The following is a 23,543-nucleotide window of genomic DNA, read 5'->3' on the forward strand; positions in this document are numbered from 1 at the left end:
CTCTGTTTCCTTTTGTTTACAGTGTATATCCTATTTGAAAATAGATTTGATGGGAAAAACAGAGCATAACTCCATATTTATTGCGTTTCTGGAAATGAGCCTGTATTTATTACTGGCATCTGCTGTTGGTGACAGATCTTGAGTAGAATCCAGAAGTCCTGAATAACACTTGGCTTTCTTTATTTTGGTAAAAAAAAATTGCTTTTTCAGGCTTGCTGCAATTAGCAAAGATTGTATTTTGTTCTACATGCCCTTTACTAGCGGTAATCCAATATTGAATTGCCTCAGAGTGTCTCAGCAATAACTGGGTCAAACTCTCTCATAACTCTTTCTGCTTGACCTGGAAAATTGACACTACCATAGGAGTGCACAGTATGTATGTATACTGTCAAAACGCCATGTGTATTTCAATCTTGCACTTGGTTTTTCATTTATTCACCTTCCTTTTCTGATTTTTTTTGAAGTTTGTTCATACCTCAATTTTTTCCCAATCTATTTAGCCTCTAGATAAAGACTACTTAGCTGCTAGCAGGAGCAAATTTCATCTTCACGTAGCATTTATACTTAGCATGTTCTAATTAAGTCAGTTAAAGTAGCTATCTGCAATTCAGCATGTCTGAGCAGCTCTCCATTCATCACTGATCTCCTGTAAACATTTAGGACATCTTGACCTTGACTAGTTGTGAGTGTAGAAAATGCAACCTGACTGAGATTCACAGGCTGCTTCTTGGCAATAGGGTGGAGGCATGAGTGCAAAGAGCCAAGAGGAACAGAGGCAGCTCACAGAGCCCATGCTGAGGTCCCATGGCAGGAATGCAGGGAGCAGGAGGGGGAAATCTTAGTGGGGTCAGAAACAGAGTGCGATATGATGCACAGTCTCCAACCAATACTCACACAGGAACCTAGGTGAGCCATTTTCCTACTGTGTGAATGAAATATATTGTCACCTGATTTCACAGAAGTCCGATAATTGTCTTCCACCACTACACCTGCTTTTTTTCTTCTGAGTCTCAGAAGCTGATGCACATACTATCAAGGTTTTCTCATTACCTGTCTGAATGTTTCACTAACTCTATGTACAACACCCATAAATATATCCATTTTGGAGAGTCCATACATAAAGTTAGCATTTTAGTAAAGGTTAATATCTAAGCTTTTGAACAAGCAGATAGGTCACACTGAAAAATGGGTGGATTACATGCATGAAAACAGAAGGACAGAGAGGTATTGCCACTCATGTTCTCATGTTTTGCTCAAAGTCCAGAGATTAAGCAATCCCTAGAATATGTGAAATCCAGTTCTTATTCCTGTCACAATCAGAGTGGATCTGAGTCTACACTTCTTACCTCCCTGGAGTGCCAAAACACCAAGCTGTGTAATATAAGGATCTTCTGTCAATGCCACTCTTCTTCACACTAAAAGATTTTTGGGGTAGGAACTGGTTCTCTGGTATTACAAGTCCCAGATGAATGCCCTGACCTATGCTCCATTCATCTTTCTCTCCTGCCTCTGGCTCAATTTATATTTAACCACTGAGTCTTTGTATAAAACAAGCATTACATTCTTTACTTCCTTCCCTGCGTTTTGAGTGCTGTCTGTACCTTGCACATCATTTCATGAGGGATTAAAATGCTTGAAATAGATTTGATATGTTTTCCTTCAGCCTGAAGTGATAATTGATATAATTTGCTTCTACAAGAGAATTTTTTTTAAGTTTTAATTTTGGTTCAGGTTTCATAGCCCCTGTTTTTAAATTTTTTGGTTTGAGTGATGAACTGAAGAATTATTTTTTTTTTAAATCCCGATTCCTCTTTGTTCTTTTCATTACACTATCTGCTGTCAACTGCCTTGAGGTTTGGTAAGGTTTCAGACACTGAATGTCCTTGCCAGTGGAGACTAAGCTTAATAATTTAACAGCATTTTCAGTGTTCAAAGCCAGGAGAGTTTGAGCTATTAAGCCTGCTAGTTGTAGTTGCACAAAGTCCTATTACGCAGTATAAAATGCTCGTAATTTCCAATCTATTAAACCAGTCTCTTTGCATTTTGCTCTTATTCCCCGATGTTAAAAAAAACGTGCTAATTAAGCAAAATTAGTCCAACTCCAGTTTTATTTAAGGGAACTTCACTTAAATTCCCTTAAATAAATTTCCTTAAAGTACCCCAGACAAAAACTATGGAGGTGAGGTAAAGTAAGATAAATTTTAATTTGCAGGGAATGGATAGAGATATAATCAGGAGCTTATTATGACCTACATATTTTTGGCATTCATATATAGATAGCAGATAGGTTTCCTGTATGATATCCCTCTAGCAAAACGAGTTGAAGACAGGTGGACTTTATAATCCTATCCTTACTCCACTCCCTGAAAGCTAAGGATCACAGTGAATGAAACATATTTTTCCCACAGAGAAATCACAGTAAGATACTTCCTCTAGTAGCATGCTTTGCCTCTCCCCACTTGGCTAAGGATACATCTCCCCCTCAAGGGGTGAGGTTAGAAAACAATGGGGATCCAGAGAGAGGTAGCAGCTTCAGGCTCTTCTACAAAGATATCCTGATGAACATCCTGTGCTGTGCCTATTTTTATCTCCATTGTGCTCCAAAATTTCATAAAAGCTCCTATTAAACTTCAACATAAGAGCAGCTATAGGCAGGAAATGAAGGTTTGATGACGTTAGGCTAAAGTTATGACCAGTCTTGTGAGGTGAGGTGACCTGGGATGAAAAGTGAGCCTTATATACTTCTATGAAAGAAGCACATACATACGAAGCCAAAACCCCCTCACTGAAAACTATTTGCGTAAGTGGGGGGTTTTTAGCAGAAAGAAGTGATGTGATTTTGCTTTTGATCTCACTGACAAGAAAAAGCTTTGGATAGCCAAATGCAGTAAGAAAATAGAAAGAAACCCCCAAACAAACAGTAGATAAAGGCCTGGATGAGAAACACATGGTGCTACCTAGAAGCATGTTGCTGCTGAAGGGGGTATTTTCTGCTGGCCAAGTGGATGAGAACACATCCAGGATGTGATCAACTGGCTGCTAAGGAACTGATGTCCTAGCATATGTGTCAGGGCTTTTTGCCATTCTAGAGGACCTGGGGACCCCCGGCATCTCCAGCTGCTGCTCCAAAAGAGAACAACCTTGTGTGATATCTCCCAGCCCCATATCCGTACACAATTCCAACAGTATTAGATGCTTGTATTTAACAGTAGACTTCTAGAGGGGCCTGGACTGTGACTAACTGCAATGGCACCTGCATGTAGCCAGTCACCAACAGGGAGACCCCAAAATTCAGGGGTTCCTCATCAAGAGTCCAAAATCACACCAATCCTTAATCAATTTTGATGAAGCTAACAAAGAACATCCAGATGTTAAGGAATTAATGCTGATTATAAATTAAAGGGAATCCTATTTGACAACTAAATCCTATTAAAGTAAGCAGGTGGATTACAAACAGTGTGGTTAATAAGGAAATGGGCATGTGGAAAATGTTCTGTGGGCTAAAAACAAGCGAACACAGAACAAGTTTTAACACAGGATGAGTGTTAAGCTTTATTAACAGTTCAGTCATTGTGGTGGCTGGTACTGCCCATGATCACACTGGAGAAATGACATGGCAGACAGCACCTTTTATGAGTCCTTATATATGCTTTATTTGCTTTGCAATGGCAGGAGCCTGATCATTACTCACCAAATGTAAGACTCATCATATACGCATACTGCAGACAACTGTAAGTGATCTGGTCACCCTATGTCATAAACAGACATGTCAAGGACAGAAGTTCCCTCACTTATTTTAGATATTCCCTTCAGGGTGGGGAGAAAGAGGCCCTACAAGTGCCTGTTCCCCTCTGGCAGCTATACTGGGTGGTTTGCTAAGGGCAGAGGGGTCCCACCCAGGGCTACCTATGTGCTGCACAATCTGGTGCCCTCTTACACTGGCAAACACCAAATCCAACAGGACTGTAAAAGCTGGAGAATTGAACCTTTGTGCTAAAAAGCGTGATCTCACAAGATGTTGAGGTCATTGCCTGTGCATTTCAGGCTTCTGGCTCTCAGGAACTGGCTATGCTAGATAACCAAATCTGTTGAAGCTATTTTGATCCAACAAGCTCAGGCATACAGCTCAGGTTTGGTGTGATACCATGACCATTGTATGCCATGTTGCTGGGAAGAAGAACGTCCTCACTGAGCTGCAGTGCATGCAGTGCTGGCTGTCCTGTGCTGGGGACCTGAATGTGTGCCACCACCCAGGGCTGTGTGATGTGCCGGGGACACACCAATTTTCTCAGTGATACTATGCTCTCACAAGGTTTTCAGACACCTTCTGTTTCAAACTATGTCCTATCACTGAGTAAAAACCAAATGGCACCTCCAAGTTTATCAGAAAAAAAAGCAAACCCAAACCCTAGCAGTCTGAATTTTTTACATCCCCACCAAAAAGCATGCAGTGGTACAGGCAGGCTCAGCAACTGGTATTAAAGCAAAGGGACATTTGCAATGCAGTGGGAAAGGAAGACAGATGGGATGTCTCACTGTGAAAGGGCCCTGCTATGACAGCGCACAGCCATTTCACCAAGACAGACATCAGATGCCGAGGAGGAGGAGTTACAGTCAGGGAAAGGGAAGTTACTTGGTACGCTAGAAGATAGTCCTTATATTATTTCCTCACTCTGTATACACAGAGAGCAATATTTTGGGAGGAAATTCATTCTTTCGGACTATCTACTTTTCAAACCAACAGAGATTCAACAAAGACTGAAATAAATCCATAATGTGTGTACTATGTATCTATGTTCCAAATCAATACTAGTGATGGGCTACTAGTGTGAAAAGCCAGAGATCCAGGCCAGAGATGCATGCAGTATTACAGGGACAGAGAGAAATCTATATGCTCAATGTATTTCTCTACATTCTATGCCAATATTCAAGCTAGTTTACTCATGTGAAAAATAAGTGCTACATAGTTCCGAGAGGGAGAACACATCAATAGCTGTACTGTGGAGACGTGTGCTAAATAACAAAGACTGCCTTCATGCCATGTCTATCTAGTGCATCTATATTGTGCAGAGAAATTCTAGAGTCCCCCAAAATATTCCAGTTAAGCAGCCTTTTTTGAAAGAAGGATATTTATGTTTTCTGTTAATTTTCTTCCAGACTTCATCAGGAGCTGTGAAAAGTTACTCTCTCCACCTTGGTATTTTCTAGAGCGCTCATCATGGTATTGAGTGGCCTCACCAAGCCTGAGTAGAGCAGTGCTGAGGTGTCTCCATAGGGACCAGTCCTTCCCTCTGTTGCTTGCTTCCTTCCCCCCTGATCAGCAGTGGCTTCCTTCTCCATACTCCACTGCTTGCCCTGCCTTTGCTACATTTTACTTGTAACTGTTGAGTTTTGCAGTTTTGCGGCACATGAAAAGGAGTGGGGGTGAAGTTTGATCCACTGTATCCGATTCTCTGGGATTAGTTTGTTTAACAGTAATACCTGCTTCTTTTGCCCACAGTCGCAGCAGCATAGCTGGCACAGAGTAGGCACAGGGGGAAAAAAAAGATCCTGCCCAGTCCCAGGCTTCCTTATCTCTGACCCTTGCACCTCTCACACACATACTGATTTATTGCCACTCACACAAAGGCTGCCTCCTACAAGTGCCAGGCTTGCACAAGCTGCCCTGCCCTGCTGTTCTCTTTCATCCCTCCTCTGCCTTTGCAGACATTTTTTTCTTTTTAGCTTATCAACACGAGAAGAGGCTGACTGAGCTGAGCCTTTACTCTTTTCTATGGCTGTGTTCTCCCCCCCACCAACACCTATCTCTTTCATAAATTAATCCAAAATCAATCAATAACCTCATCAAATAAGCCATGTGCCCTCCTTTGCACACACATTTATCTCATTATGATTAATATCCCAACAACAAATCACCAGCTGTATAGCCTAATTTTGGGAAGTCTACAGTAGACCGACCCGTTCTGGAGCTCACTGTTTATTTTCCATGTCATAACAAAAGAGTAATTTCTTAAGAAAAGGAAAATGCCCCAATGCCTCACTCAATATATTCAGGTCCTCATGAATAATTACCCCAAAGTAAGGCCCCTCCTTATCAAAATAACATTTAATATGAACATTTGAGGGCTGTTTTAAGAGGACTTTACAATCCTGTGCAGTATCAGTAAAGCGCAGCAAATCTGTAAGGGAAAGACATATTCAATCAGGCCTGTGAATGTTTCATGTACATTTTGCTGGGTATCTGATCTGGGCTTAATCTTGAACTTGAACTTGATAAAACTTGCACTTACTAAAGATTCAGGTACGGCTCTCCCCATTTTGCTTCAGAAAACTTATGCATATAAGAACTGATATGCAAATTAAGTTAATCAAATCCCACTGCCTGCGTGGCTCCTCTAAATCCTTTTTACAATTAATTTTTTCCTGAGAGCACTGACAGATTTGTTGGTTGGCAATGTTGCAGCCGTGAAGCCGGGAAAACTGACTTCAAAATGCCAGAACAGACTCATTGTTCTTATAAGTGTGGGAGATGTGACGATTTTTGTCAAGAGCTATACATAACATGCAAGTAGCTGTTCATATTTTCTGCCATGTTTACTGCAGGTAATGATGGAGAGAAGTGGGATTTTGGAAAGTGCCAAGCTCATGTATTACACTACTGGAAATGTGATGGTGAAGAAAACAGACATCATTTACATTTGGACAACATCTATGTTTTCTGTTTTCTGTCTTATATGGCTATATATTTCAGAAGACGGTTCGGTTTTAGTTTCTTTTAGATAGCATATAATGGCTTCATGCACTGGACTGACATCTGAACTCCTGGAGAGAAATATTTCTTGTCATGTTCTCATACTTGATGCCTCTGTGGCTTTGGGTGCGACTGATCCTTAAAGGTATTCAGCATTATGCAAGACCCAGGTCCCAGTCCACTGAAGCTCTTAAACATATGATTAATCTTTAGTCCCTTTGACTTCACTGACTAAACAGCTTAGTTGGATTCACTCCTATGCACTTAATCTTCCTCCTCGAATTTCAATATTAGCAAAATGAAGATAAATCTTTCTTTAATATAGAAGGGTACAGTGAGCATTAATTAGTTAATATATGTGGAGTGCTTTGGAGATATAAAGGCTATCTAGATGTTAATTTATGTAGATATTGGAAGAAGTAGAGGGAAATAATTGCTGTCTCTCACCTGTGCAGGGTTTCAGAACAGCATTCATTCCCTCACTCACTGTAGAACAGAAACCAAGTGCTGAGACAAGCCCACGCTCAGGAGACACTCAGAGCATGCTTATCAGATTTAACATGCTTTCCCATTTAAGGGAATGCAATCAGCTCTGTATTTGCATTTCCCTTGCAAATGAGCTTCATTGACTCCTCACAGTGTGCTTTGCACTAGCTGCTTCTCCTGTCTCAGTGCTATGGTAGTTAACTGCCTCAGCAGTGTAATATGCTTTCATCTACCATGTATCTGTACTTAATAATGAACCTGGCAAGAAGGCTCCAGCACTGGTGACTGGCAGATTCTCACCCATTCTTGTTTTGAGATGCTGAACTTGGGCCATATGAGATTTTGGTTTTGCCAGGTGCTTACCTTGGGTCTAAAAATAAATAAATAAAGCACATAAAAGGGACTGGTTTATCTTTCTTCATTCTTTAAGTTGTTTGTGCAAGGTTTGTGTCCTAACAAACTCTGTTAAATGGCTTTGGTGAAGATGCCCTTGCTGTTGGCTCAGGAATTCCGTGAATAGTATTGTTATCTCCCCAAAACTGGAAAGCAACAGCAGCCCCTAGATTCATTTCCCACCTGACAGAAGTAAAAAACCACTGTGAACCATAGAGCCAGGCTCCTCTTATCAGTTGCAGAAAAGCTGAATAGGAGAGACTCTGAAGTTTTCATCGGGTTGTGCCCCTGGGATTTCTGCCTAGTATTTCAAGTCAACTCTCTCTGGCTGTGCTGCAGATCTGGTTGTTCTTCCACTGAGAAACTATTTCCCCAGCTAAATATGGAGAGTCAGTGTAAATGCAAGGTTTTATACTCAGCTCTTCACCTGCCTGTGGACCTAAGGAAAGTAGGAAGGAACCCAAACAGGGCTAAATAAAGTATAAAGAGAAATAAGATTCTCAGTAAATCCCTTAGAGATCAAAATATCAAGAAACTGTTTCTAATCCTGATGAAGGTAATCCTGAAAGTACCTGCTGTCTGCCTGCTGGAAAACAGCTCAAAACATAAGGCTGGGGACATCCAGGTCTGTCTCATTCATCCTGTTGGACCCCATTGCTGGGAAGGGGCCCTGGCACCCAGGGGAAGCCCAGAGTCACAACAGATATCAGAGGGATCTGGCTGGGGGACATGGGCTACATAGAGAGTCCTTCGTACTGGGCAGTGTGAGAGGAGAGATAATTATAAAATTCTCCTTAAATAAAGCTGCTACTGCCTGGAAAATGTTGCTGATATGTCAGAACAATAGCATATAAAATCTCAACAGCAACTATATGTACCCATATGCTCTGATTTACATCTTCTTCCCTAATCAAGTTTTATTGCTATAGAGCTTGTTGATAAAGGAAAACAAGCACTCTGAATGAAAATGGAGAGAGTACGTTTTTCTAATTTTTGTCTTCCTTATTTACTAATGTACGTTAGGTTCAGAATTAGCTTTTATTCTTTCCTAAGAAGAATACCATCTATTCAAAATTACATTAATAATGCAGAAAATGTATGAAAATTCCGACTGATACCTTGTGGGTTTCTGGAAACTTGCACCTTGCAGGAAGAAGGCTATTACCTGTGAGGAAATTGGCATCCAGTTCATGGAGACAACAGCCATATGTCTGGGATTACTGCTTACACCAGAATTTTACCTGCAGATAGCTCTGCTGACTGTTAGTAAAATCAAGTTTTCAGTCCCGGTGTATAGGACTTTGTTCAAATATTTAAATACAGCAGACAGAGCTTATAACTTAAAAAAACATTATGTAAAAATCCATAAAGTAACACCATAGGAAACTGCCAGTTAGTGTTTGCACTACAGCCAACCCATTACACTGCTACAATGAGCCAAATTTTCTTAAAATTTACTACTGGCTCATCAGAAGCAAAGTGTTTCAGAATTGCTTTTTTTTTTTTTTTTTTTTTTAACACAGAAGCTTTCAAAAACTCAGCTGTGTATTTTGTTTTTGTTATGGTATCACTCATAGGCTCTGCTTGAGGTTGCTGGATACAGTACAAACAGAAACAAATCAAATCAGAGACAATCAAATCCAAACAGAGAGAAATCAGAAATCAGAGGCTGTCTGTACCTTGTAGAGTTTATAGTCTCAGCAGGTGAGGCAGACTGAGGAGAGAGAAAGAGAGAGGGGGGGTAGTGCTGGAGAGGGGAAATTCATTAAGTGATGGAGAAGCCAAGGTTATATGAGAATCCTGAGCAGAGCCAGGAAATGAGGCCAGAGCTCCCAAGATGCTCAACCACAAGGCAATCCTTCTCACTCTAAGCATCTTTCTTTTCCTCTCTTTTTAAGGCAGAAAATGTTTCAGCTAAACAACTGTAGTTCCCCAAATTCCTTCCATTGTTTGCCATTCCGGGATTCTGAAGCCAAGCAGTCTGGGCTCACTCTCACATAGTCTGCCTGTGTTCGACAGGTTTATTTTCGGGTACTGTCCTGATGATAATCATCATGACAGTGAGCTTTTCAAAGCAGGGATGAGAGGATGACTGTCTATTTGGCTCAGTTTCTCTGCCTAAACTAGTAAGTAAATATTATCATTGCAGATGTGAGTAGGAACTGGATACTCTCCCATTATGTAGCATGCAATTCCCTGCCACAAAGAGTCATGCCTTTTGCAGCCTTCATGAACTCTAAACTCCAATTTAAACATCCATCACTGGGACAGGTGACAGCAAAAAGGAGCCGGTAATCTGGGTTGTGGGGAAAATGCACCATCCAGCACGGGAAGAATATTTCCAGCTCCATTCATCCCTGTGGTCTCACTCTGCTCTGTGAGCTGCAACCCAGGCACAGATGAGCAGCTGGTAGCAGAGTGAAGGCATCCAGTTCTGGTTGACAAGCCGAATGGTGTCCATGCTGTGGTGCAAATGAAGGAGGCGCAGCAGCCACAGTTGGGAAGCTTGCAAGTGGGGCCAGCTGAGTGTGGCTTGACAGGTCCAGAGCTGGCTGGGAGCAAGCCTGCACTACCACCTGATGCATGGCAGTCATGTGGGAGCAAGATGCCACTCAATACAAACCATCTTGCAGGTGGCTTCTCAGCTTAGCTAAGCAGTTCAGAGGGAGCAATAGTGTAACATAATTACAGTGATTCTGGGATCAAAGCTGCATTGCACCACTGAGACATATCATCTTGTAGCCCAGAGAGCTCCAGCGTGGCACGGCATGCATTGGAGACAGCAATTCGAGTCTTGCAGAAATGCATATGAATGTATGCAGAGCAGACACTGCTGTGGAGCAAAGCCTTGTGAGTACCATACACGCAGCCAACACAGCCCTGGATCCCAAGCCATGCAGGTGGTGTGGTCGTGTTGCAACATTCACTTTTGGGATAATTAAAGGCACCAAACATTTCGGCAACTTGCAAGTGACTGCAGACAAAGCCTTTAGGATTCATGTTACTCACCTATTCTAAATGCAAAGGGATGTGGAGGATCATCTCAACCAGAAAAGCAAGGCATTCCCAAGGGCAGGGAAAGGCATTCTGAATAGGGCTAGATAATATACAAGAGCAGAGAAGATATGTTTATATGAAATAACAACCTACAATCATATTGAGGAGGAAAATAGGAAAAGGATTTTACTTCTAAATGCCACATTAGCAAACCTCTCTGAGGAGTGTTGTGTGCAGGTTTGTTATTGATATTTGCAGTACAGATGCTGAAGGATGTCAAAGCAAGGACACCTATTGATCCAAGATTGAAAACCAGTGAAAACGAGAACCAGTAAAGAGACCACAGTGCTTGGCTGCAATTACTTTTGGATTTCACCATCTGCCAGCTAATTGCTGGTGTGTATGTTTGTGTCCAATGATACCTTGGCCAGTCTATGTAAGTACTTATGAATGAAAAAGGTTCTTCACAGGGAGGCATTCAGAATTACCAGTAAAAGATTTAGGACAGTGTGGTTGAACAAACTCAGCCTCAAAGAACGTAATTTCTTAGGAATGTGGATGTTCCTTTGTCTTGTTGTAGTGTAGATGTGTCATTATAAAGATCTTTTGGGTTATTAAATATGGTCACTTTGGTCCCACTTTATGTATAGCACTCTTGATAGAAACCTGAAATCACTGAGGCCTCAAGGCATCAGATGAAATCCTTGCACAAAATGAAAGTCAACAGGGGGAGGAAGGAAACGTGACCATGAGTTAAACAAGGTTGTTTGCACTTCCTCAGTGCATCACCTGAGCATCCACAGCTCTGCACACAAAGTCATTCTAACGAAATCCCACACTTCAGAAGTTCGCAGGCAGTCTCAGTGGACTGCACTTAATTAATGCACTACTGTCAGCATTGCTATAATTTTGACTTCCCCTGAAACAAGAAGTTGACTTGCTCAATGATGGCTGTAGGATGAGTAACAAGACACAGGCAGTTTCTGTATGAACTCAGTCAGCCAGTAGTCACAGTTCTGCAGCCTGTTCTGTGGGGCTGGTTCACATTGTCAAACTTTCAGAATCACTCTTTCAAAAATGAGCTGTATGCAACTTCTCAAACACCTGCTCTGCACAGAAGGGATTATTTTGATACCAAATTTGAAGCTTCAAAAGTCAAGATGTGTCTACACAAACAGGTGTGGATGAGTGCATTTGCTTTGCATATTCTCAAAGGCAGGTGGAAGAGGAGCACATCTGCCTGCACCCAGCTGGGCTACTTATTCTTAGATGTGTTCAAACCATCCCCTCTCTCTTTTCCTCCCCAAAGAAGGCTGAGCAAACCACACAGTCAATGCTAGGTGAGTGGTTTCCTCAGTTTATTTACTATTTTACCCTCTTTTACCTCAAAAGTAGCAAAACAATTGGATTTATGTTTTTTTCCAACACCAAGTTAATTTTCAGATGAATTTTCAGGCCTTGAAGAGAACATAACTGCAGGTGCTTGTTACATGTACAAAAACGGGAAGTTGTCTGGTGATTTTTTTTTGGCAGCTTTAACTTTTTTGCTGTAAGACAGGGTAAATACCGAGACATCTGGTGCACTGTGGGGAATCTGTGGCTGACAAAACTTTGCTGTAAGAAAGCTGATTAAGTGATACTCACAGTGCTTCTAATCTTGACAGTGGCTGAAGCACAGCAGCAGGCTCAGCTGCAGCACGAACCTCCCATCAGTGGTGATGGGGCTGCCCTTTCTGGATTGGTTATTGTCCTGTATCACATGAGTAACATAGCTGGGTGATCTGAAAGTGACTATTTTGTTTTCTTGGTCAGATAAACTTGTAGGGAAATTATGGTAATTTTCAATTAGATAGGTGTGAAGAGTGAAGTATCATATGCTGAATAGACTTTTTCTACCTTTCAGGCAAATAAAATTCATGTTAAAAGGCAAGACAGTTTCAATTAACAAATCTCAGTAAGAGAAAATAAAGAGAGGGAAAGATGGATAAAGGCAAGAAGGTGTCATGCTTCGGATCAACAGGCAGTTTTGGAGCAGAGTGTATTTTGGGGTCTTTAGTTCAGACTGGAAGACTAAAAAGCATGAGCTGCTTTGTACAGAAGGTGCAAGGAGAAGCTGTGAAAATCTCATGGCCGAGGCATGACTTTGCTGTTGAGCTGTTTTTACTCTGCCATTTCTCTGAAACAAGGGCAGGATACTGCCGTTCAATTCTGCTGCTAGTGAACTCCTCACTCAGCTCACATAACACAACACTTGGACATATAATGTAGTGCACGAAAGACTGAGTGCTCCCACTGTCTGAACTGAACAAGGGCAGCAGCCTCCTTGGCTTGAAAACTTCAGTTTTGAAATGAGGGGATGGCCTGAATTAGAGAAGTGGGATCTAATCTAGAGAAAATCGTTTCTCATCTTCTCACCACTGTTTCTGAAAACTTAAAAGTAGACCAATGCAAACTTCTCTCTCAGTGAGCCATCCCTGCAAGGGGCCAGATGGGGTGTCTTTGAACCAAAGTATTACTCAGTCTCAGTAAAAAGTGCAAAGTTTACACTGCCTCTTTTGAGTACTGGGAAGTTTGGTATATTCCCAAAAGGTACAAAAAGTATAAAATCAATCAAATTTAATTATGAATAGGAGGATTAATTTAGCAGACTATGGTTGAAAACTTTCCAGACTAATGTAATATATCCTCGTTGCCAAATTCTTAAATGTGTAAAAGCACTGATTTAGAAATAAATTAGTCTTTTCAACAAGAGTGCAAGCTACTGTGCTTCCAATTAATAAAGGTAGAGAAAACATGGAAACATCATTAGGAAGCATTTCCTAATACAGCTATGACCAGAGAAATCCTTGTGTAGATGTGAAATAAAGCCAAGAACCTGGAGGCAAAAGATGAGGACAAATATGGGGCTATTGTAAGGCACCTTCATACCACCTCTTGAATCAAAGCAGTGCCCTTGGGGGTTACATCAGCAAATATGTCTATGTGCTTGCAAGCTCAGTTGGCATTTCAGAGCACCTCTGTAAGCTTGCTTCCAACCCATACTCATAGATATTGGATGCTAAAGCCTGTCACGTTAAATGTGTCTCTGGATGTTCTGTCCACAACATGACCCAAAGCATTTTCTTCAGAGTGTCTGATACATTTCAACTTGACGCCGTAGCGCTCAGTGCCATGCTTGATTGAACAACTTGTCTCCACTATTAAAATGCAGAGAGAACTTAGACAAGCATTTAGAAGCTCTGTCATTAAATAGTTTTCTTGTCAATTGATCTATCTTCTAGGGGAAAGACAACTACTGGATCCATCAACTGCCAGCAAAAAAACTAGGAACGAGTCTTAGTCAATTAAGTGGGCAAGTATTGCTTGACAGCTCCCTCTGGGAGATGATTCATTTGGGGCCTGTCTATTCAGCAGGATTAGCAACTTCAAGCACTGGAAAGCTGACCTTAAACAAAGGTGAGCTCATGTCTGCAATGTGTCAGTGGAGCAGTACTGTGTGAAGGAGTAGCATAAACCGCTTCTACTTCCCTGTTGCGGACTGAAAAACCTTTTTTTATTCCTTTTTTCCTACTCCCAACAGTTTCACACAGCTTTTGAGTGGTTTAATTGTTTCTGAAGCCTCAGTCTTTTCCCTTTCTATTGATTTTTTTATTGCCATGCATTTCATGACATATGCCATTTATCTCAAACCCTGGTAGCTCTTGCTACTCCCTGGGTGCCATGCCTTGGATGAGCAACAGCACATGTGGTCAGGAGGGAGCACTGAGATGGAATTGGGCACAGACAGACAACTCACTGAGTCTAAATTACTCTTCTTATTGATGAATAACCAAAAACGACCACACACACAGTGCAAGGGGAACACCTGCTTACCTACAGCTCTGTCACACAGGGGTATCTCATCCAGCCATTCCCACTCCTGATGTAAGTTTATTGTACCAGGTATTCCAGATGTCCCAGGACACATCTGTGTTACAAAAACCTAATGTGGTTGTCGCAAATACATCCCAATCCCCAAAGAATGCTGCTTCTTGGGAAGCTGTTTCCATGTCCTTCAGGTTTAGAAATTGCTAGTCCTGACCTTTTCTAATGGTTGCTGCTAACAATGCTGCTAACGACCCCTCCTCAACGAAGGCTCCTGGCTTGAGAAAGGAGTAAATATCCTTCACACATTTCACATATAAAACTCTCTAAAAGTTTCTCTGTCTCTTCACTGCCGAGTACCAAAAACCTGGTTTCTTCATGGGATTAGCTTCTGCAGATATGTGCAGAGTGTGCTCAGAAAAAGTCAAGTGCTAAGCAGGATTCCCTGATGCACAAATACTTGTAGTAAGATTGTCAACCTTGTCACTTTGAAGAGCTTGCCAAAATCTGTTTTGCTTCTACTGTATGAAAGTGGAGCAACTCTCTCTCCCTGCCTGAGCTATGCTCCAAATACTCTAGTTGGACCACTACACTAATTATCACACGTTAGAAGTAAGGCAGGAGATAGTTGGATATTATGCTTTAGACAAAAATCCCTGTTGAGATTGAGCCACTGAATGGGAACAGCTAAATTTAAAATGCTCCCACTTTTTCAAAGCTATGCAAAAACTCAGATGAAGATCATGCTTATTTAGAGATGTTAAAGATTGATAAATCATATTTGCCACCCTCACAATCAGTTTGAGTTTCAATTAAGTAGAACTGAATCACCCAAGTATTTATTTCCATTACAGATTATTGAATTCAGGCTGTAAGGTTCACATGTTCAGTTTTATTTTTCTCATGTTCTGCACTGATTCATTCTCTAGAATAATAAAAGCTGAAGAAAATAGTGTTCACACTAGATGTACTTCAATAAATTAAAGTTCTGATGTCCAAAAAACAAGGAAATAATTTGGAAAAGAAATTATCTATGTCCTAAATTAAAACTAGATTGGTGATGAAAGTTCAGTTGTCTTCACTTAATGATGTTGTCACAGATACCAAGGATGAGCTTGGCCACTAATTACAGCATCGAGTTTACAAGAAGTCTGTGTGGAGTTGAGAAATGCAATGGTCAATCTGTGGAAGAAATCACTGCTGGTTTCCCTTGGCATCTATAGAAACTGGCACCAATAAATAAAGCAAAATGCAGAATGCTTTACTGCAATCACCAGTAAATTTGTTGTAACAATTGCAACAAATCGCCTTTCAGCCGGAGTAGCATCTTTTGATGTGTTTTTACCTCTAGTGCAGCACAGCATGGCCATGTTCCAGCAGTGGAACTCCCTCAGCAATACCTGGAAGGGAGCAGCAGCTGCCAAGTGGCTGCAGCTCAAGGGAGAGTTTGGTTCCCTCCCACACTGCACCTGGGGTGCTGCCAGAAGGGTCCTTCCCACCCCTTGAGGCACAGCAGGCTCTGCCCAGCATGGAGAGTTTTGCTGTGCCTCTGCTATGGACTGTGCTTTTCAGAAAATCTTAGGTTTTAGGCTTTTCAGCTTTCCTGAGGGTAAGATTTTTTTTTTAATTTTTAATTTTTTTTTTAATTTTTAATTTTTTTTTAGTAGAAAAGTAAAGCTCAGTAGCACTGCAGTCTTCAGTCAGGAGCTCTGTGGGATGTGATTGCATCCCCTGCTCAGTGATGCCCAGGAGCCCAGTCACTGGATCCCATTGGAGGTAGAAGGTGGCCAGGTTGGGCACAAGATCTGAACTAGAGCCGCTGGTGCCCCATTTTCTGCTTCCTGCTGTTGGGATGTGGATGAAGAGTGGCTTGCCATGTTTTCACCCATGGGGAGAAGTCCCCAGAGTGAACCTGGGAAAGGCAGCACCCCAACGAGGTACTAGCTGTCAAAACCACATCAGCCCTCAAGACCCATCTCCCAGGAGCTGCAGATCCTGGTTGTTAGCAGCAGAGGACCCCCAGGGAGGCTCAACCACAGAAACAGAAATGTTCCTGCTTCTCATTCACTGTAAAATAATTGCCTGAATCCATGTGAGGAAATCCTCTCCCTGGAGCAGCTTTGGGGATATGATAGAAGGTATGATCCACTTCTGCCAAATATAAAGCAATTTATCCTTTTTGCTGTAGAAAGCCCTGAATTTCTTTCAAGACATGACGGTGGTGTATATTAGGACATGATGAGGAAAGAAATTGCAAGAAATTGTCTGGGGTAGTTTGGTGGTTTGTTTGGTTTTTTGGGGGGGGCCATCACGGGGGCATTTTCTGTCTGCAGAGTTGTGTCAGCGATTTCACTGACTTTATTCCCACTCTGCCGTTGTTGATGCTGCTGGTACTGCAAATCTGCCTGTAAGGTGCTGCTTACAGAAGGAGCACGTAAAGCAGAAATTTGTCCTTTGTATTTTGAGCAAACTAGAGGTAGAAATTACACAAGCTGACTCTCCAGTTCTGTCAGATGGTCAGGAGTCTGCTTTGCTCGTCTCCTCCATTTGCAAAAACTTTGAGGTTGGGGTAGTATCTGTACAACACATACATATGCACACATATATGTGCATTGATACAAGTATGTATGAAAATATGTATTTATACATATGTGTGTGTACATCCATATATGTATGCCTAAGAGTGTGTGTATATATATATATGTATATATATATATATAGGAGACAGAGGTTTCAGATGTAGAATCTATAATTATCTAGACTCCTTCAGTGAAACTTATTGTACACATTATAATCTTTATTACAGAGAGAATGACTGAGAGTGTATTTTACATCTTTTTTCCTCCCCTCTTTAATTTCTATCTTGTTTTATTTTTGTGCCTTTTTCCTTCTTTTCCTCTCATTTTTTCCCCTTCCTGTCTGAACGTACTAGATAATAAAATAATGGCTAAAATTACCTTTGCAGCAATGGTGTTGTGAGATCTACTTAGGGACAACAAAAATCTTTTGAATATTTGTATGTGATAGAGATGCATTTGAACATACACAAGCAAGTTTTCATATGGGTACATGTGCTTTGTTTCTGTATGTATCAGCCAGACTTCCTATGAGTGCATGTGTGTGGGAGGAAAGGATATGATTATGGATTTGCATAACATCCTGTATGAAAGTAGACTGAAACTGAAAACATGGAGGAAATTATAGAATCTATTTTTAAAGTCTACATTACTGCAAATGTTGCTTCATCATGTTCTTATCATTGCTGATTAATTATGTAGAATGAATGAAGATGAGTTCTCACCTTATCTTCCACCTCTGCATTGGAGAAGAAATTTAAGCAGGGTGTTTTGGGACACTCACAAAGAGGCATCAGCAAACAGTAGAGTTAGTACCACAACCTTATTTTTTTTTGTCCTCTGGTCATTCTGCAGATACTGGTGTCTCTCCTCATGCATGAGATTATTGTCTCCATGGTAGTAATGAAAGATGAAAAGGTCAAATTTTAAATGTGAACAGTAAGGATCTCTTGCTACTACAACGGCTGATGTAGGGGACATGTGCCTTTGCCTTTTGTGAATACCTCAGTTATATCAGCAATATTGATCTACTGTGGGAAGGTCTTGTTTTCCTATCTTTTTGTCTTCATACCGCTTCTGTCCAGCTCTTCCAGAACAAAACTGCTATTAGTTTTGATAGCTCCCTGCCTCCTAATTTTCTTGTTTTCAAGCATGGGAGGCACTTGTATTAAGCCACCTGAAGCACAGTCCCTGGCTGTGCTGGAGGTGTGTGCTTTACTGCATGGCTCCTGGAGGTGGGGACAACCCCCACACACTGCAGCACCCCAACCTCTTCTTGCAGCCCCCAGATGGTGTTAGAGGCTGCCAGTACAGGAGAGAGCCCCTATGGCTGTTATTGTAGGTGGGGAGTGTGTCTGCTGGCTGCGTGGGTCCAGGCTCAGCTGTAGGCGGTAGAGGTGGGACAGAGGACACTAATGTAGTTGGGTGCAATCAGATGAAGAGAGAGGGTAGCAGGGTGTGGGGAGTTAGGTTATTTTATTATGGAAAATGAAGAATGGTACTGGGGATGAGAGCCTGACAAGAGAATTTGAGCAATCCCAGGACCAACAACCCCATAGACTGAGAATACAGGGACCAGAGTGCACCCCACCCTGACATTTGTGCTGTGGCAATTACAGCTATGACAAATATCAACGCATTTCTAAGTTGCAGACACAACTGCTTCATGTTTCATATAGTAGAGTGCCTCGGTGTTGTCAGCCATTTTAACTTTCATGGGAACTTCCTAATAGCTGTCTTAAAACCTCACTTTTAGAGTCATTCTGTCACACAAAAATTCCTTCCTTCCTTCCTTCCTTCCTTCCTTCCTTCCAAGTTTAAGTAAGCAAACTCAAAAAGGCATTGTACAGGAGACTGCCACCAATAAGCAGAAGTTTTGGATTAGAAGTAAGGGGTACATAAGAACATTTGGAAAGTGTTAAGAAAACTAGTCAGTATGATGCAATGGTGTACCTCAATGAACAACCCAACCAATGTGAGTTTCTAAGAAAGCTCTAAGAAACCACAATTGCAGCATGTCTGTCTACATTCCCACTACTCTCCACCCCTAAAAGATACAACAAAATAGAGAGAATCTGTCTTTAAAAATTCTGCTTGTCAGACTCTGCTCAAGTCCCTGAAAATTAGCAAGAAAACAGAATAAATGAAGGGCAGTCAAAGGGGCATCAGGTGAGTGTTATGCCAAAGAGGAAGCAGAGCCCCTTTTAAGGCAGGAAGTGAAATAAATTGTTACAAAATGGGAATGATGTGGAACTATATTTAAACTTCATTTCATGTAAAGAAAAATGAAGATGGAGTGCTGGTAATTAGAAAGTATTGACAACACTTTAGCTGCTGATAAAAAAACCTTTGAGACAATATTTGGTAAATTAGCTGCTCTGAATAAATTAATCCATAATATTGAAGGGATTATTATTGAATTGCATATTTATTCTCCTGTCTCAGAGAAAAGGAAAAATATGTTAAGATGGGGAAAGATCATAGCGGAAGACTCAGCTTGTTGATTTAAAACACCCATAAGCAGGGAGGCATCTACCGATGATGGAGGTTTCAAATGTTCCATTACAATTGGTTGCAATTTAGGATTTTGTTCAGTTGTTCACACATAGGCATGGCCTGATGACCCTGGGGGACAGCAGACATGCACTGGGAACTGACAGTTGCATCACAGGAATGACAGGAAACCCACATCTCTCTGGAGCATAGGACTGGAGGCCAGTCAGGACCGGACAGGCCTTGGGCATCTCAAAATCCACCAGGCACTGGTGGTTAACAGCCAAATCAGGAGCTGGGAGCAGGAGGTAGTTCCAACTTAAGGCACCAAGTGCCTATCTCCACAATTGAGCTACATGTAGACCTCCCACTACATTCCTCCAGTGCAAAATAGTTCAGTATAGTTATTGGCATCTAAAGATCTTGTCAGCTAACCGAAGGTATGGACGCCTAAGGTACTCTGAGCAAAAGACTCAGCAGACAGTGCCAGCCCAGCGGCTGGGCTGTGTGATACATGGTTACCTTCATTATTCTGCTCTAACTTCAGGCCTCTCCTTTAGAGAGGTTTATGACGGAGCAAGCTCCCTCTCCACAGCTAACAATGAGAGAGAGGCATGGAGCTGCAATCCCTCTTGCTCCAAAGTCAACCTTTAAAATAGAAGGGATTCCCTTTTTCAAGTTTGTTGCTCCTGAGAGTGATTTTTCTCAGTGTTTAGAGCAACAAAGCCAGCTTCCTGCTGGTAGACAAGAAAGGAAAGTGGCTCTTTTTCTTCTCTGTGGGGTTTGGAAGTGATTTCTCCTGAATATGCTAGGAGGGCTCATTGTATACAGCAAAATCAAAGAAGAACTGCAACGTGCTTCAGTTTCATCCCTGGTGAGTTGGCAACCATGCTGAACATAGGCCTTATCTCCCCTCCCTGCAGAGTTGGATCTCCCACTCTCTGCCCCAGCTCCAGCTCACCCTGAGACTCAGAGTCTCATGAGGGGTGGCACTCATGCCCCACATGGTGCAGTGTGGGTCCCCAGCAAGGATGCAACACCCGGGGTGAGACTCACCACCTGAGTCACAGTGACAGGGACCAGGCTCAGGAAATGAGTCAATCACTGGCCTTCACCTTCTGTAGCTTGTGCAGATCTCGTTAATAGACATAGCTTTATTTAAAAACAAACCTTGCTTCCATCTGTAAACGTATCATCACTTAACACCATAGCATAGCAGACATGGCCCATGGCTTCCTCCCCTTGCTGTCTTCTTAGGGTGAAACAAATCACAGCTCCTTCTGAGTAAGGCTTGCCAGAACACAGTCAGATTGGGTTGTCAGTAAGGAAAACGTGAGGTAATTTTTCAGAAGGGAAGTGGAGCATACTTCCTGCTGACATTTCTGTGCCCTCACAAAATACAGCATTGCGTCTCTACCACTCCCACCACTGAGGAGGGCAAACAAAATGTCAAGGAGAGGGAGGGGATTCCTCCAAGATATACACTTCATGCAACTGGAAGAAATTCAATTTGAAGAGATTAAGGTGAACATTAGAGCAGAAATTCCATGTGGATGACGTCTACGAAATTACAGAGAGCAATTCTGAAAACTGCTTCTTAAGCACTGAGGGGAACAACAGTGCATTGTAAGGCACAGCATCTCTCACAGGTAATAGCTGTATTACAGTGGAGTAGTGTTCACACTATAGTTTAACATGAATCATAATGCTGACTGATGCATAAATACCATATTATTTTATATAGGCTATATATGCACTGTATTTATGACATTATTTTTATCTGTCCCTATAATGCAAGTTTAAAACTTCCCTAAGCTAGTCCCTAGGAGTTATGTACAGTACTGTGTAAAACCCTTATAAAGTTTAATATAACCAGTACTCAAGGAATGTGCTCATTAACTTTAGTTTTTGTTTTGCATTAGGGAGTAAATAAAATTCAGAATTTCCTCTTTGCAGTAAACACAGATTTATTTTCAAATGTTTTTGGATTATAATGCTGCACTTCTAAATGCAGCTTGGGAATTCCAGTAGTTATCTGACAAGTGACATGGAGTAGGGTTAAGAATGTGACCATCCACTATGAATAGTTCCCACTTACAGCTTTAGTATGTGTATTTATAGAACTCCTTATTTTAGGCTTAATGCATTTAGTGGTGGTATCACTGGAATTTGTTCTTCCTGGGCCCACTTTTTTTTTAGAATACAGCAGAGACTGCTGTCTGCTTGGAGTCTGACAAGAGACAGTATTCAACATTTATCTAGTTTACAACTAAAAATGAGGAAAGAGTGAGTTGGGTATCTACAGATCTAAGCATTTGCATGTCCATTTGCTAGCTGAACATTCAATCACAGAAGCTGCACAAACAAATTAGGCATACAGCTATACAAAACTAGTTTGGAGAATTGGGCCATGCGTGGGTGTGTGCATCTAAATATTTTACAAGCTGAACAATCACCCTGGAGTATTTTAGGTTAGAGGTAGATAAATGATATGTCCATCCAAATTTACATCTAAGCAAAATTCAAAGATGAATATGCATAAAATCCTTCAATTATCAGATTTGCAGGCATTCTAGATGTCCTTCCTGCAGGGCAGTGCTAGGAAGAGCTCTGTGCTTTTGAGATTCAATTATGTGACACAAAAGTAGCAATAGGACTACTACCAGAGTCCAGGTTAGCTAAAAATATTTCCAGTAATCTATTTTATTGCTGCAGTATAGTAGATCTTAACAGTGTTAACAGTGACACAGGCACTCAAAGAGGTAAACCAATGGAATGACTGGAAAAGTGAGACGCCCAGCCCTGCCATGCAGCCATGGTGGGGAAGGCTCACTGACACGCTCAGGAATTTTGGAGGGTTTTGCTGTTCCCTCCACAGCATTACTTCAGTTCAGCCCACAGGTCTCTGTGCAGTGCCTGGAGCCCAGTGACGTGGGGCTTCCTGTGGACAGGCAGTCTGGAGCCTTGACTCTGTATCTCAAACTGCCTGGGAGCAGGCAGCAACATCTTGTCCATGGTATCATCCACATTCCAGCATGACTGGGCTTTGTCCCCTCTCAATGTCTTCACCTCCTCCTTGCTGAGGGCAAAGCTCCAGCAAAAAGAGTGATGAGCCACTCACTCTCCTGAAGCGACTCTGCCAAACCATTTTTTTTTCTGAATCCAGGGCCTTCTTTTTGTGTTTGATGTTGTAATCACAGAAATTGAGCTACAGGCTCATGAAGTGAGCTGTCAAAGGCAAGCCTACAGCAAGTCATCAGCAGAATTTGTGGATTTGGATAGAAACACTGGCTTACACCAAAGGACATCCTTTGTTTTCCAGCTGCAGACAGGCTGTTTAAGTCTTGCTGTTTAAGGGTGCTCTCAGGATTTCCCAGGTGACTAATCTTACCTTCTGGTACCAAAGGCTTCCCTGCTGTGCTCAGTCCTCATAGCCTGTACTACAAGGTTCCTATCCCTTTTCCACTTAAGTTAATTATGACCCGTATTGAAACACTGCCTTTTAATTAATGGGAGGGTTGATGATCTCATATGTTTATCTGTTAGAAGTTTTGTTACTTTTTAATAACAAGAAGCCTACAATGAAACAAACCCACAACATCAAACGATGGCAGCTGGTTGTCACCTCAAGTGGTAGAGAGGGCTGTGGTTTGGGGAAAGCCCCACCATTTAGGTCCATCTTCTTCCACATGGTGTTTGGTGTACACCACCACCTAACAACTGCTCTGAGAGGTCCAGCAAGTCTCTTTGAAGGACAGGCAATGGAAAGGGAAAAAGTAAGTCAACAACAATAAAGTAGCAGCCTTTTATGTGACACCTACAAATGAGCAGTCCTCATTCCTAAGATGCTGGCAGATTGATTCTTGCAGCTGGCTAGTTTATCAAAAACTATGATTTTCCTCTTCTTTCCTTCAATGAAGATCTTTTTATTTTGTCTGCTGACTTGAAGAAGCAACTCAGAAAAATATTTCCATTTCAGTTTC

The 23,543-nt window shown here is 41.7% G+C and overlaps 1 protein-coding gene across 1 annotated transcript in view; it reads right to left on the bottom strand.

Annotated features, from left to right (window-relative positions):
• Positions 1-23,543, bottom strand: part of FHL2 (four and a half LIM domains 2) — a 159,314-nt gene that overhangs the window by 102,312 nt on the left and 33,459 nt on the right. The window lies entirely within an intron of this gene.

This window comes from Manacus candei, unplaced genomic scaffold, assembly GCF_025592945.1.
Source record: "Manacus candei isolate 608988 ecotype Guabito, Panama unplaced genomic scaffold, ASM2559294v1 h1tg000069l, whole genome shotgun sequence".
In the NCBI taxonomy this organism is placed as follows: domain Eukaryota; kingdom Metazoa; phylum Chordata; class Aves; order Passeriformes; family Pipridae; genus Manacus; species Manacus candei.